This window comes from Hippopotamus amphibius, chromosome 6 (genome assembly GCF_030028045.1).
Source record: "Hippopotamus amphibius kiboko isolate mHipAmp2 chromosome 6, mHipAmp2.hap2, whole genome shotgun sequence".
NCBI classification, from domain to species: Eukaryota; Metazoa; Chordata; class Mammalia; order Artiodactyla; family Hippopotamidae; genus Hippopotamus; species Hippopotamus amphibius.
The window spans coordinates 41,070,408-41,084,761 of NC_080191.1; positions in this window are offsets into that span (position 1 = coordinate 41,070,408).

Sequence of the window (14,354 nt, forward strand, 5' to 3'; positions counted from 1 at the left end):
CACTGAAGATTAAATCTCCTGAACGAGTCCAAGATAAAACTCAGTCACTCAGCTCTAGACAGAAGGCAGCTGCACCTGGGAACAGGTCAGATGAATTCACATACTTGGAACAGAAAACACATTTGAGCAGTGAGAGAGGAGACAATCAGCTTGTTTCCCTGGAGAGACCTTGAACGACATTCTAGTCTCTGCCTGAACCTGCTGGCTGAGACTAAGATGTATCTGGGACCAAACGAATGTAAGCATTACAAACTGCTGAGGCTGTTGACACTGACATATGCAGTCAGCTGGGCAGCCCCTCAGTGCATCTTTCCAGGGCCCCTTCTATGCACTCAGCACTATGCTCAGAGTTGGGAATTCCATGGTGAACAAAAACAGACAAGATCCTTCCCTTCTAGCACTACCGTTTTATGTTGGAGACATAAACAATTAATCTCACACATGAATGACAAATAGGAATAAGTGCTATGAGGCAGAGAGGCAGGGCTTTGTAGGAAAATGGAACAAAGGTCCCATGGAAGAATTGACTCCTTAATAGAAACATGAACAGATATCAATCAGTCAAATGGCAATGGACTTCCAGGCAAAGGGAACAGCATGTGCAAAAGCCTCAAGACAGCAAGGCCACCACTGGCCGAGAAGCATCTTTGTGCACATTAGAAAATAGGCACCATTCCTCAAGACCTTTGCTTCTGCTGGAAAATTGTTATGATACAGTGACTTTGTTAGAACAAGACTTTTTATTGGTCCACTTCCAGAAAGCTTGTTTATACAGTTCTACATTGTCTGGAATGTCAGTGGCACAACACTCAATATTATAGTAACTAGTCATATTTGGCTACTGAGCACTGAAAATGTGACTAGTCTAAGTCAAGATGTGCTCCAGATATAAAATTCACACTGGGTCTCGAAGTCACTGTGAAAATATTTACAGAGAGTACCTCAATTACTGTTATTTGATTACATGTGGAAATGGAACTATTTGGACCTATTGGGTTAAATAAAATATATTAATTTCACTTGCTTCTTTTTATTTTTTTTTCATGTAGCTACAAGAAAATTTAAAATTCCATGTGTGACTCAGGTCTATGGCTCATATGCCATTCTTGCTGGCAAGATTGGCACACCCTTTGGTGGAGCGGCCTTGTGTACTGCAAATAACACTGTGTGCCCTGAGTGGCGGGAATAGGCCTGATTAGCACGGGAAATGAAAGGACAGCAGGTTCACTGTCGCCCAGAGGCCAAAGAGGAGCACGATGCAAGATAAGACAAGGGCCAGGTCATGCCAAACCCTGTCATCTAAGTCTGGAAAGTTCAATAAGGTTCATCTTTTGCTTCATGTCCATGGAAACATACCTCCCTTGCTTTGAAGTTTGTCTAGGCAGTGATTTATTTTAAAAGCATTTATTGAACATGTATTGTGTGCTGAGCACTGTGCTGGAAGTTCTAGATGCAAAAGTGAACAAGAAAATCTCTATTGATACAGGGCTTACACTTTGTGGGAGACACAGACAAGCAAGGGGACCATTCACACTCACATTCAAGAGTGTGAAACTCCTGCTGACTGTGCTGAGCCCTGAATGCTAAATAACTGTGCACTGCTGATGACAGAGGGGCTGGTCACGCAAATGTGGAGAATTCAGCAGAGACTGACCCATTCCTCCTGAGAAAAGCAGATGCCTTACTGCTGGCGCTCTCCCCATCCAGAGCACAGCTCACTGAAGGGTGTGGCCCAGAGAAACAGAATCTACCCTGCCCCAGTTCCTGGGACCTCTCAGTGTCCACGCGGGGATGCTTCTTTTCAACAGGAGGCCTGCACAACTCTCTCTAGCGTTCTGGATGAGTATAAAACTTGGGCTTGCCCAATCTGCTAGTAGATGGCAGAAAAGATGCAGCAAAAGACCTGACTGCAGCAAAAGACCTGACTACAGCAGAGAAAGGGCTTTGCTGTAATCCTGGAGAGGAGGGCTGTTTGTGCACTGGCTGTGCGTATATGAACCCCAGGTTTTATAAAGCATCACAGGCAGACCCCCTGCTTACCATGGCTCCTTCACCTGGAGAGGCCCTTCCAGTGGGATACTTAAGGAGCAGAGAGAGAAATAGGCTATTGTCTGGTTCTCATGTGGTCCCAGGAGCACTCAAAGTGAGTCTTTACCTATGAAGCAGAATTTGTTTAAATAGAAAGGTGACCAGACTTGGAAACAGATTAATATATTGGATTCTTAGGTTTTAGATTTACTTCTTCAGCAGAGTTAATAAAGTCATACTAGCTCTTTGGAAATGTTTCTTAATCCATAAAATGAAAGGTTAATACTGATCATCCTTAATACCTCTATTACCTCAAACAATTTATAATCCATAAGCAAACACAATAGAACAGGGGCTGAAAGCTGTGGAACTAACTAGAAGCTGGGTTCTGGTCGCACCTTCTTTCCCTCAAATAATGCATCTTTATTATTTGATCTTTAAATATCTTTGAATCTTTAAACACATCTTCATTTTTTAAAATTTCTCACTAAAAAAAAATCAATGATACATAGAGACGATTTTCAGAAATGAATAAAACTGCTTTAAGACTAAGGAGAATTGAGTTCTGGACTCAGTTAAGACATTAATTTCTTATGGGATTCTGCATTTCCCCATGAATCAAATGGGGACCATATTAGCATCTAATGAGACAGTGAAGGAAGCAGGCTCTGAAGACTTGGAGGATTGGTACAAAATATATGACTTACTGTTGCCATGTTAATTATTAACGTATCAGATTGAAGCATCCAGATTTAATATAATTAGCAGGCATAGCACATGCCTCATGCTAGCTCCTCTCTAAGCCCTTTGCACTGGTTAGGCCATTGAAACCTCACACCACCACTGTGGGGTAAGCGTTATGACTGCCCCATTTTACACTCAGGAAACAGAAGCACAGAGATGTTAAATATACCTGGGCACGTGGCTGCTACGCGGCCAGGCAAGGCTTCCAACCCAGACAGGGGTTCTTATCCAAGTCCACATGGCTTAGAGCTTCAGGTGCCAAATACCTACCTTTGTTTCACTTATTAGAAAAAAAAAAAAGACTACTTCTAAAGATAAATTAGAATACTAAAATTATATTTTTTAAGTATTCAACAAAATGGAAAGTAACTAGATCCTTATTTCTAACATATTATTAACTTAAAATGAGCATCATTTTAAGATATCCAAAGTGACTCATTTTTTCTTCATTCAGAAATCAGTATGTCTGATTCTAAAAGCATAAAACAGTAGGAATTTCCCTGGTGGTCCACTGGTTTAAAAGTCCGAGCTTCCACTGCAGGGGGCACGGGTTCGATCCCTGGTCAGGGAACTAAGATCCCGCATGCTGCCCAGCATGGCCAAAAAAAAAAAAAAAAAAAAAGCATAAAACAGTACGCAAAATTGCTTTCAAGGTTATTTCTTACCAAAGAGCTAAACTGGATGGTACTGTGTGCACACATTAACCCTCAAGGTCACGTGCATTGAGACAGCTTCCAGTATTGCATCAGAAGCAAGCTCCAAGCTTCCTCCATCCTGCCTGTTGGGAAGTATCTGGGAGGAAACGAGGTGTGTCCGCACAGACCAATCTACAGAAAGTGACGCCTGTGTCCTTTAGCTCTGAACAAATAGGAGCTAGAGTGGGCTAACGTCAGCTGCAGGGTTGGCACGACAGCCAGGCGGACTAATCTGTTTGTGCAAATAACCTTTGCTGGAAGCCCATCTTGTGCCAACATTCAGACTGGGCCACGCACAGCACCTGCACATGGCCTCTCAGATTGTTTGTTTTTTCAGTACCCTGCAGTGACCTCACTAGAATCCAGGCAGGAGCACAGCACTGGGGTCCAGACTCTGGAGCCAGACTGCCTGGTAGGGAGACTGGCTCTGTCATGTCTCGGCTGTGCGACCTTGAACAAGTCCCCTGTCCTACCTGGGCCTCAATTCCCCCATCTGTAAAGTGTGGGAAATGACAGCACCATCTCAGGGGGCTTTTGTGAGGATTACATGAGTGAGCATGTGTCGGGCCCTTAAAACAGTGGTCAGTGCACAAAAAGCATGAGATGCTATTATCACCCAGAGCATGGATGGACCTGCCACACCCTATGTCACTTTCCACCAATCCTCATCTTAAGATGACACACTATATATTTTTTAACTGAGATATAACTGACATAACATAAAATTCACTATTTCAAAGTATACGATTCAGCGTTTGTCGTGTATGTGCTGTGCTGTGCCATCATCACCACTATCTAATCCAGGATGTTTCTTATCACCCCAAAGATACCCTACCCAAGAGCAGTCCCCCCCTCACACCCACGAATCCACCTTCGGTCTCTGTGGTTTGCCTTTTCGGGATATTTCATATAAATGGAATCTTAAAATACATGGCCTCTTGTGAAGATGACACACTATAAAAGAAGCCTTTACACTTCAGAAGCTAAATAACAGGATCCCACCATCCTCCCCCCACAAAATAATAAAGTGTCAGCCACATTCGTTCCCCGTAATAGCCTCTCTGTGAGCTGCCAGGGGGGGCTCAGCTTGATTTGGGCTTTTGAAATGGTTTTTGCTCTGAAGTTTGTTTTTTGCCCCACATCACACAACACAGATGCAGAGCAGTGGGCCTATTGTTACATCTTCCTTCTTCCCTGGTTTGTCTACAAAGATCAGCAGAGTTCCCCCGCCCCGCCCATGACTAAGTCTCATTACCAACCAATTATCTGCCCTGGCAGGAGATGCACTCCTACAGACCTGATCTACAGGAGGAGACTGATGACAAAATTTCATAAGATGACAAACTCTTCCTTAAGCTCACAGAAGCCCAGGCTAAGAAACTCCCTGGGCTTAAATCATACCAGCAATGGCTCCTGCTTTAGAATATACTGAGGTTGTCCTTTGGCCTGAGGGGTGCTACTTAGCTGACTATGTGGGAGAAAACCCGGACACAAATAATGCAGAATAGAGGATGCATTATACTCATCCCCAGTTTGAGAAGAAAACAAAGGTACATTTTATTCGTTTCTCAAATCCCTTAGATTCTATGGCATACATTGCTGGCGGGAAAACTACAGCATGGAGGGGAGGAAGTAGATTTACATGTCCAGCCATGAGTTCACAGCAGAAGGTAGCCAGTGAGCCTCGAAGAGCCATGAGGAGCAGCCCACCAATCCAGCACCACAATCAATTAGGGGTCTAGTTTGAGGATATATGTTCATGGAAACCATGCTAAACTGAATTTACATTTTGTACCTGAGTCTCTTGGACACCTGATTATAACTACTGTTCATAACTGCTTTATTATGATGACTGCATTATCCAACCATGGGACTAGATAATTTCATCCAGAACAGTGTGGTAAAGAGCTGTGAACTTGGCCCAAAACAACTCTAGCAAATCTCTTCTTTGTCAAGTTGTTCATCTTTATTGTTACATTTTTATGTCTCTTTCTTTGAAAGTATCTGTGATTTTGCATATCTTAATGGGCTATATATCTTTTATTGTTGAATTGCACGAGTTATTTACATATTCTAGATACAAGTCTTCTGACAGATACATTAATTGCAAATATATTCTCTTAGTCAATGCTTGTCTTTTTATTTCCTTTTTTGCTTTTAAACTTTTATTGTTGTATGCCTTAAACTTACACAATGTCATATGTCAAAGATATCTCAGTAAAGCTGGGGGAAAAAGATTTTTAAAAAAGAAAGCACTGTTTGGAGAAACAAACAAAAGCTTTATCAAGGTATAATTGGTGTACAAAATTTGCTCCAGTTCAATGTACATATCTTGATGAGTTTGGACATATGCATACACCCATGATACCTTTCAAGGTTGTAACTGTCTCCATCACCTCCAAATATGCCCTTGTGTCCTTCTGTGTGTGGTTTTGTTCGGGTTGCGTTTTTTGTGTGATAAGAACACTTAACATGAGATCTATCCTCCTAACATATTTTAAACTGCAAATCTTGACTACTTCATTCAATATCCTCCTGACCTTAGACAACTACTCCTGTTTCTTTGCCCTGGACTCCTTCAAATGCAAAACAGGGATGACCGAAGACCCCTCCAGCTCTAAAGATCTGCCAAAGTTTCCCTTGCTAATCCATTAATATGAGCATGAAAGCACCGACACCATCAGAGTGGCTCTCAGCACTAAGCACTTTTGCATAGTCAGACCGAAGTTCAAGGAGGGAAATGTAAGTGGTAACTTCTGGCCCACTGAGCTCCTGCTCATCAGTAAGGGGTTTGAGAATTGAATAAAAATTCTGGAAAGCCACTGGTCTTCAGTCAAGCGAAGATATGATTAAAATGGAAAGTATTTTTTAACACTGGGAGTAAAGAACACAGGTGTACTTATCACACTTGCTTTTTAATTGTGGCTCATTAAAATGTTCTAACACCTCTTTAGAAAAACCAACATCCTTCTGAAGGCATTACGCTCCAAGCTGGCTACCAGTCAAGCAGTAGGAAAGAGCACAAAACATCAGCTAGGGAATTAGGCCCAGAATAACAGAGAGCTAATTATATAATGAGCCCAGTGCTGGACTCCAGTGTTATGGGTCACTCACTGACCTTCCCTATCGGACGACCTGGGAAAGGCTGCTTGGTTACCCGAGTGGACTCTGCCTTTGGTGCCAGCGGCTAAGAGTCCCAGTGCCTGTGTGGTTTCTCCGATTACATGATTCCTCAGGCTGGCTGGGATTTCTTTCTTCTAGATCAGCCCTTTTTATCAAAGGATCCAGTGATGATCTCTGGACATTCATTCCTTTAAGGTACCAAGGCTATCAATGAGGTGAGGTTACATTACACTCTGGCCAGTCTAAACAGGGATAAGAGGTCTACTGTACATACTGTACCTACTTCTGCGGCTGGGAGTGGCCCTATTTTATAACTTCTCTAGAACTGAGACTCAGAAACACACTGTAAAAATTCAGGAACACATCTGCAAATAACACACGCAAAAACCACCTTTTGGAAGTAAAGCAGCTTGCATTTCCAGTTTGTACTTGGTAACCTATATCAAGAGAGCTCGGCACGAATTAAAAGCAAATCCTAATCCATCTGGGCTTCTTTTCTAGCCCCAAGATTTTCACATGGTTTTGTTTCCCAATCCATTTGAGCCAAACAGGATAGATCAGCTTTCATTATAGTCAAAACATTTTGCAGGAGCTGACAAAAAATTCTCATCATGAGGCAGATAAGAGGGTCCACGTGATGTCGAAACAAGGTCAAGCAAACTTCCAAGTTAAACACATATTTCTCCTGTTTTGAACATCCCTTCTCACTAAGTTTAAGAAGCACGGTTTTTAATTTTCTAAGCATTCTCTCACTGCCAATGTTCAAAACTGAACGTCTCAGTTTCTTTCCTTATGTTTGTAAGCTTCTCACTATTGGAGCAGCCCAGAGGGACTGGGAGAAAACATTAATCATGGTTAGAGTAAAAGGAATAAGAGAGTCAGGGAAAAAAGTCACCCCAGGCCTGAAGGCAGTCCCGCAACAGTATTTATTGATTACCCAGTAACTGACACCCTATTTGCCATCTGCAGGGAGCCTGCTGACACCACTGCTGGAAAAACACAGCACAAAGGTTCTCCTTGAACCCCCAAAGGATGAAGGACATGACTTGTGGGTGGGTGTTATCGTTTACACTGGAGCAGGTGGTGGAATTTTATGTAAATTGGTCTCTGCTTTTCAAAGAATCAGGGTGATCATTTTTTATTGAGTATCAGATGAGAACTGTCAACAGTCCCACAGTAAAGGTCAACAGAGGAAAAGTGTGAAGCTCCCAAATTGCCTTTTATTGTGGTACTCATGACTCCGCCATTCTCATTGCTTAGAAATTCCTTAATCAGTATTTTTCCCTCTTGGGAAATGTTACCTGCAAGTACTGGAGTACTTTTGAGAGGGGCAGCATTTATCATCCAAAACTAGGCTACATACTTGCATGCATGTTTCTCTGCTGAGGTCACAGGAGCTGCCTTCCGCTTTCAAAGCAAAGAATGCACTGAAAGATGGACAGCCCAACGTACATCAAATACAAAATGAGACTGGATAGCTCAGGGTTTCTCAACCTGAGAACTGCTGTCATTTGGGGCCAGACAATCTTTTGTTGAAGGGAACTCCCCTGTTTATTGCAGGCTATTTAGCAGCACCCCTGCCTCTCCGCTAGATGCCAGCAGCACTCCTCCAGTTGGAACAAACGGAACTGTCTCCAAATATCCCCTGGGGGGCAAAATCACCCTTGGTTGACAACCACTGACTGATTTAGATGAAAAAAAGAAAAAACCTGGGGGTTTCCTTTGTTGGTTTTTTTGGGTGTGAGAGGGGGGATGGTAGGGTGATGAAGTCTGCTAAAGCAGGGGTCCCCAACCCCCAGGCCACTGACTGGGGCCTGTTAGGAACCAGGCCGCACAACAGGAGGTGAGCGGCAGACCAGAGAACAAAGCTTCATCTGCTGCTCCCCATCACTCACATTACCACCTGAACCATCCTCTCCCCCCAGCCCCCACTGTGTCCATGGAAATATTGTCTTCCATGAAACTGGTCCCTGGTGCCACAAGGCTGGGGACCACTGTGCTAAAGGATCTGAAATGGATTTCTAGCAATCAAAGTAACAGTCTAAATTATACGAACCAAAGCAGAGTGAGGTTTGTATGGAAAGTGGGAGCTTTCCCTCGCCAATGGTAACACATCACAGTCTTGTTTGGCAAGCTCCTGAGGAAGCAACTGACTTATCTGAAAGAGTGAAATAAGTTATGCTTACTCTTTAGAAGATACAGGGCTTTCTAGACTGAATAATCAACTAAATAATAATTAAAACTAAGTTTTAGACTAAATAGTAATGCTGGTCCAATTTATTTTTTAGATGTTCTAGAACATATTGCTGATAGAAATGAGAGAAAGTAAAACTCTAAGCCTACAAAGTTGGCAGCTGGTTTGTGACTTTCTGAGTATCTAGACTACTTACACAACTGTGTTTCGTTTTGTGTATTATAGATACAATAGAAAAGATTCTGTATGCAAATATTTCCACAAATCTCTTTCCTTCCCTCTCCCCCACCCCGCCCCCAAAACACATGCACACACACATTCTGAGCTTTATTAACCTAGTTTGGATTGTCTCTGTAACTATTAATTTTAACCTACAACAGTAATGTTCTTTATCTAAAAAAATCAGGGAATCGCTTTCTTCCAACAATTTTTAGGCAGAAACTGAACTTGTGAAACAAGACACCTCCCTTCCTCTCCCTCTGGAGCTATTTTTGAAGCAGAGTTTAAACCAGTGACCTAGGGAAGAAAATAAAACTTGTGAACTCGCAGTTTTTATAGACAACGTGAAGTGTAATGATGTAGGTAAGGTTCATAAGCATTGTAAGTTTATGAACTACCTTGTAAAGGTAGTAAATTCTCAATTAGCCTCAGGAAAAAATTAGTAGTTTCCAATGACAGACACAGGTTAACGTATAAAGGAAAAACAATTCTCCTAAGTTCTTAAATAAGCAAAAAATATTGCAGTGAAAATTTGGTTTATTGTACAAAGCTCTTAGTCCATGTATTCAGTTAGAAGTCCTCATCAAATATCAGTTCTCTGCTGTGAGAAGCCGCCTCTCAATTCAAAACGTCACAAGAACTACACTGAATTCCTACCCTGGCAATCCATGACTCACCGACCTGTTTTTTAGTAGCTTCTATGGCCTCAACATGGCCCCATCTCTTCAGGCCACCACAATGCTTTGGACATCCTTACATATGTTCCTGTGTGACAGGAAGTCCCACCTCCTGGTCCCCATCAAGTTAATTGTTTTGTTGTTTTGTTTTTTAATATAGCTTCAAATTTCACCTGAAGTCTTTCCTGAGTATTTCCTTCTGGAAAGACCTCTGCCTCCCTTTAAGACTCCTTGCAATCTCTGCATTGAGCTCAGTCATTGCCTGGCCTTTGAATTCTCCTGGAGTTGTTTCAATAAGTAGGTTAATCACAGCGTTACACCTAAAGGACAAATTCTTCAAAGACAAGACCCTATTTTTTTCCTTTTCTCTATTCCCTACCTTTTGTCCATAGGACATACAACAGCTTTTCAAAAATGTGTGCTAAAATGGAATTGCATATGTAGTTTTAAAAAACAATGAACTATTAAGAACCCAGATATAAACATGCCACTCATGGAAATAATAGCTCACTCAGCTGACAGAACGTGGTTAATTTTATGTGTCAACTTGACTAAGCCACAGGGTGCCCAGATATTTGGCCAAACATTATTCTGGGGATTTCCAGGAGGATGTTTTGGGGTGAGATTAACATTTAAATCAGTATACTGAGTAAAGCTGATTGCTCTTCAGAGTGTGGGTGGGCCTCATCCAATCAGGTGAAGGCCTGAATGCTATGAAAGTCGTACCATTCTCCAAGTAAGAGAAAATTATTCTGCCTGATGGCCTTTAAACAGGGACATCAGCTCTGCAGATGTTGGACTCACTAGCCTCCATAATGATGTGAGCCAATTCCTTATAACCAACCAATCAGTCAATTTCCTATTGGTCTGCTTCTCTGAAGAACACTGAGTGATACAGAGAGAAAACTAAAGAACTGTTACTAACTATTATAGGGCCCTATCTAAGCATGAAAAGATCTGTCAACCTCACCCAGCTGCTGAGAAAGGAGCAACAGAAACAGAATGCATGACCAGCCTCAGCTTCGTAGGTCAGGAGATGCTGCCAGCGTTACGGGAGGAAAAATGACACACAGGTCATCCACATAGCCACTGGGACAGAGACAAACTCAGGTTTCGTGGGACTTTAAGTTCAGACCATTGTGTGTATTGGGGAGGAGGTAGGGAAGGATGCTTTTTAAGAAAAAGAATATAAAATTAGAAAATTTTCAGAAACATAAATTCAGGTGAACATATAAATATCTCACGGCCTTGGGAAGAGTCCATCTAAGTGATGGACCCTAAAGTTTATGCTTCATTCACTTCACAGTAAACCCACATGTGCACTGGCAAATTTAGCTGAATGGTCCAGAATCACCCTCCATCTGTAAATTCTGGTTCTGTGCTTACCCAGCTTCAAAAATGTTGAAGAAGAAAGAAAAACAAAAGGGAGAATGAGGGTTGCTGACAAATTTGACAACTAACTTTTGAAATATTTCCAGATTTAAACAAAGTAGCAGATGCCCTTCCAAAAATAAAAATAAGTCGCAAGCGAAAAAGATATATGTAGTTTTACAAAGAAAAAAAATCCCTCCGTAAATAAAATATGGTCAGTAGATACAAATGAAACAGCAGCTGCTTACAATGCTGGCACTGGGTCAACGTGCAGTCAAATGAATACTGAGGATACTGAGGGTACACGGAGTGAGTGCATCTCAAATCTGAAACAAGGGTACTAAAACTGGCTCACTTCAAAGTTGTTCAAGCACGCATTACCATTCATGCTCGCTGAGTGTTGATAAATGCAGGCTGTGGGGGCAGAGAATGCTAGTTTTTTGTTTTTAATGCTTGCAATGAAGAGAATGGGTTGGCTTTCTAGAAAGTCTTCAGGGCTAATAAATTTCATGTTTATAAAAATGAAAGACAGTTTTACACTGGGAGTTAATTTTTGTGAAAACTGACCATACCTCTTCAAGCAGCAGCAAGCTTCCAAATTTCTTTCTAACTTAACACAGGTTACTTGGTATAATGGGGAAATAGCTCTTTTGTTCTCTGCTACAGTCAGATAGATTATATGATTAGAGATTCCATTTCTTCATTTCGATCCTCAGAATTTTAATGTATAAATGAAAGATTCACAACTGCCAACGCCAGTCACGGCTCTTGACTTTGTTCCTTTCAAAGATGAGGTGCTCTGGGACGGATAGAAACGACCACCTGGCTCATTCCGAGGGATCTGGTTTCCCCGTCCTGGCTGCTGGGCTAGCACAGAACTGAACTACCGGGTCCTCGGCGCGTCTGCTCTTGACCAGCACAACCACAATTACCGAAAGAAGAGGAGGCACGTCCCACTTCTCCCCAAGGAGTGTAAAAACGGCAGCACTATGTTAGGAAAGGTGATACCATTGAAGAGTGATGTGTTTAGCTTTGTTATAAATCTCACTGGGATCAACCTGAACTATGGAAGGCTGGCCATGCTTCTCTGTTTAGTAAGCACTACCAGGCGTACTTTTAACTTGTTCACTATCAGAGAGCCTAAGGGAAAAGAAATACTGTACAGAGCTAGAGCCCCAGGAAGGGGAAAGAAGGAAGATAGAAATGAAATTTATAGCAGTGATCATGAGGCCAATAGAAAAGGCTGACGTATCTTCCATTAGAATCTCCTCTCACATCAGTGTCATTACAAATCACCTGCTAAAATCAGTTCTTTCCCTGCCTCAGAATAATGTGCATGGTGGACTTGTAAAGTGATGAACTTACTCCATACACACCCCAGATTTTGCATACACACATACACAGATTTTATATACACATACATATGTATATATACACACACATGTGTAAGCATATGCCATCAAGTCTCATTATTCACGGTAGTTAGATTCTATAAAGTCATCGTGAACATTGAATTAGCAAATACTGAAGCATTGCTCCTAAGGAGAAATACAGAGTATACAGGGTTGGCTTCCTGTAAGCCTCAGGTCACATTTTCACTAATCAATCAATATATACCTTGCTTTATGTGTGTATCTATTTAAAGATGCCTTTAAATAGGCATTTTTATGTTGACTCATGAATACTGAACTCACAGCCAATAGCATGACAACTCACAATGGCACAAAGTTTATCTGATATGCACCCTCTCTGTAAGGCACATCAGCCTTCTTGTACTTTAAAACACTGAGCACTAAGCTTGGGGACTGTTTTAAACAGTGAAATCGCCAACAAAAAGCACAAAAACATGAAAAACACAGCAGTAAATAGATCAAGCAAAGGACACTTGTATATAGCGTGAGAGCTGAAACTAGAAGGCAGAGTTCAGGCTTGTTCGTTCTCAATGTGCATGATGGGCAACTCGAATTTGTCACCATTCAGTGCACCTCCATAAATGACAGTGAAAGCACTGGGAGTGCTGATTTGGAAGTTATAAATAAATTTTAGTGAGTGGGTGAATTCGTAAGTACAGAATCTGCAAATAATGAGGATTAAATACACGTGTGTGCATGTATTTATACACGGGTGAATCAAAAATTATCCACACTCTGGCTGTAGAATCTATTTTAATCAACTTTTAGAAAAGACAAATACATCATTTTTCAACATAATATCTTTGCTTTTCAATACACTTTGTCCATCTGTCAACAAGCTTTTGTATTCCCTCATTAAAAATGTTTTAGGCTGAGCTGCGAGCCACGAATGCACTGCTGTCTTCACTTCTTCATCAGAAGTGAATCTTCATCCTCATAGGGATGCTTTCAGGGGACCAAACAGGTGAAAGTTCAATGGAGCAAGATCAGGACTACAGGGAGGATGCTTTAACACTTCAAAACAAAGTTTTTGCAGAGTGTGGGCAGAAGTGTGCAGATGTGCACACCCTCAGACCACAAAAACCGAATCGCTGGATGCTGCTCTTCTTTCGTGCAAATCACAAGTGGGGCATCCATTTTTGCTTGCACCACAGTTACAAATTAACTGATGTAACACATTCACACCTGCACAGCAGTGACTAGGGAGACAGTAGCCTTGAACAGAAAGCATCGATAAGACAGTGCGGCCAACAGAAGTTTTAATATAACCAGAGTGCGGATAATTTTTGACTCACCCTTGTAAAATCAATGTTATTACTTTTATAGATTATGATTCAATCAATATTTATTGATGCCTACTGTTGGCTACATGCACGCACACTGTGGTAGATGCTTAAAGAGTGCAGAAAATATAATTCACAATAACTTCCCTCAAGGAACGCATAGATTATTGGGGAGTCAGAGCATTTGTATATAAAATGGTAACCAACAAAGCCAGGAGAAAGCCAGTCTTGACTGAGTGATGGAGACAGTACATGTTACATAAAAGTTATGCAGATTTTATTCCTGTTACAGATATTTCATGAATTATTTTCTACACAGACTTAGGAGGGAAAATAAAGTTTAGACCTGCACTGTCCAACTGTGGTGGCTATGAGCCATGTGTGGCTGTTTAAATTAAAATTTAATTAAATTAAAAATTCAGTCTCTAGCCACACTAGCGACATTTCAAGTGCTTAATAGTGACATATGGCTAGTGGTTACTAAACTGGACAGTGTAGCTATAGAACACTTCCATCAATGCAGAAAACTCCATTGGACAGTGCTGATTTAGATTCTCTTATATGTGTGAAAAAGAGTGAGGAAAAATCACAAAAGGCAAAAAGTTTCC